The following is a 2,480-nucleotide window of genomic DNA, read 5'->3' as shown; positions in this document are numbered from 1 at the left end:
CAGGTCTACTCCACTTCCTTGTTGCCTGCTTAGACTCTTGGTACTCTTAGGTGAGCAGACCTAGTCAGCCTGTGTTGCCCTAACAGGATGCCTGTAAGCTCATGCTCACATGGGAATGAACCACATACCATCCCATGTAAGAAGATGAAGGGGCTGCCCTTGACCATCCTGAGGGGCTCCTTGCACTTCTGCCAGTGGTGGGGGATCATGGCACCAGGTGAGATAAGCTTGGACAAGACTGGGTACTTGTGCATCCCAGTAATGTGTGGTTGCTGCCAATCAACAGGCATGCACACCTGCACCAGCTCAATGCCTGGCACAGCTGCAGTAATGCCTCTTCCTGCTTGGACTGTAAGCAAGTTGGTGCACATGGATGTGACCCTTTCACATACCTGCACAAGTGCCACATGGACTCAAGGGCATTTCCAGCCTCATCAGCTGCTCCAAGCGTGGCATCATCTCCAAGTTCCATGTGGTTGTCCTTGTCCATGGGAGCATAGTTGGGCTCATTTGACCATGTGGAGGTCACATGATCAGCTCCAAGTGTTCAAGCAATGTAATTGTTTGCAAGTGCCTCCTCAGGAGCCTCTGGATGACATCATGAGCAGGTACACAAAGAAGAATAAGGCTATACAATATGTACTTGCAAACCTTCATGCTCTCTCTGCCCATTCTTCTTGTTCACACTCATCCATGGCTTTGAGGGAGAGAGTTCTACAAGTGTGGCTTGTAGAAGATTGTGTCTGAGTTGCAATGGGCACTGCAAGTGCATGACCATGTTCACAACAAGCTACAAATTCATTGTGGAGCACCTGAAGGTTGATCATGCCTGGAACTGGCTTGTAATGGTCACCGAGGCCTTGTACAAGCCCAAGTGAGCACTGCAAGAGCTAGTGCTTGGTGCGATGGTTGATCTAGTTTGGCCAGAGTAGGAAAACTTGGCAGGGACAGGAGCCATGGACATGCACAAGAACAACAAGAGTTGCCAGAGAGGTGAGGATGAGTGTATTTCACAAGTGAAAGGTAAGAGTACAAAGCAAAGGTGATAATGAGTACTAGTGTGATAAGCATGTGTACCCATTATTGACATGTGATGGGACCAGTCCCTGGATGACGTGCACTAGCACTGGATTGATGCTGGATGACCAAGACCCGGTAAGGAGCCACTACTTTGTGGCAGGGGCGAGCATCGCCCTGTCCATAAACTAGTACTTCGTTATCTCAGTTCGAGGTGGTCACTCGTATCGTATGTAGCTCACAAGATTTGTGTTCGATGCAGGCATTATCTTGTGTGCAGAATCTGATTACATAGTTGCTCTTTAGTTAACAAGATGAATCTATAACGAGGAAGCTAATACTACTCGAACGGTGACAATGTGCTTGAATGTACTGTGAATAGCTCCAGACATGAAGAGGTTTGTCACGTGTGCGGGGTATGCTGTCAGGACTTGTTTATTCTTCGATCGAACTTAGCAGGACAATTGCCATACAACCATGCTTTCCTGTGGTATTCCGTCCGATACTACAGTAATGAGTGCCACAGTTGTATATCTCTACAGGCGTATAGATGCACCAAAATTCCTACTTTTTATTGGTTCTGCGTTTCTTCGTCGCTCGGCCTTGACTGGGAGATTCACTCCCCGGTATCGATTGGTGTGTCGGTGTCGCATCGTCTTTGGGGTCAAGATAATCCGCGATCTCTAGATCCGGTGGCATCGTATCGACCAGGTCGTCAAAAAGCGACCAGATGTCCTGTAAATTGGGGTAGAACGTGTCGTTATTCCACTCCTCTTCACAGTCATAATGGGCTCTCGCAATGACTGCTCCGATTTCCTTCAGGACAAGCCACCATGGCAAGAATGCGGCCGGTACCATCTCCGGGTCGGTTGCCGGTGTCTTTAGGGGCTCCGACAGCCGACCAAAACTCATGAATTCCTTGCGATCATTTGATGCGTTTCCATACCCGAACAGGAGGTTCCGAGTCTGAACCTGCCTCGGTGCAGGCACCGGATGTGCGGCAGGCACGCTATGGAGGAGTTTGTAGACGGCGACCCAGTACAAATCTTCAGGATCATGAAGTGGAGTGTTCCAAAACTCAGGTGGCTCCGAGGCTACCTGGCCCTCCTGTGGAGCGACAGTGTGTGTGATAGTCTGGCCAAATGGATCGCGGTTTTTATATGCTTGACGTCGCTTGTGCCGGACGGCATCGCGTGGGAGGTACATCCAACGAGAGGCAATCTTCTCTGCAGCCATGAAGAGTGGAGTGCCCTAAGAGCGATATTAGCGACATGCACCGGGATGCAACACCAGATCGTTCAGCATAGTCTCACAGTTCTTATTGTGTGGAACCCAGAACGGGAGGTCCAGTCGGCCGCATACTCAATATCGCTCAGCGCTCCAGAAGGCTCCTGGCTGTCCCCTCCCACTAGGTACATATTGAACAGGCTCACGTCTCTGTGTCGATACACGGCCCGCGTCAA

This window comes from Dacryopinax primogenitus (genome assembly GCF_000292625.1).
Source record: "Dacryopinax primogenitus strain DJM-731 SS1 chromosome Unknown DACRYscaffold_21, whole genome shotgun sequence".
Classification (NCBI taxonomy): Eukaryota; Fungi; Basidiomycota; class Dacrymycetes; order Dacrymycetales; family Dacrymycetaceae; genus Dacryopinax; species Dacryopinax primogenitus.
Note: the sequence above shows the minus strand (reverse complement) of the source record.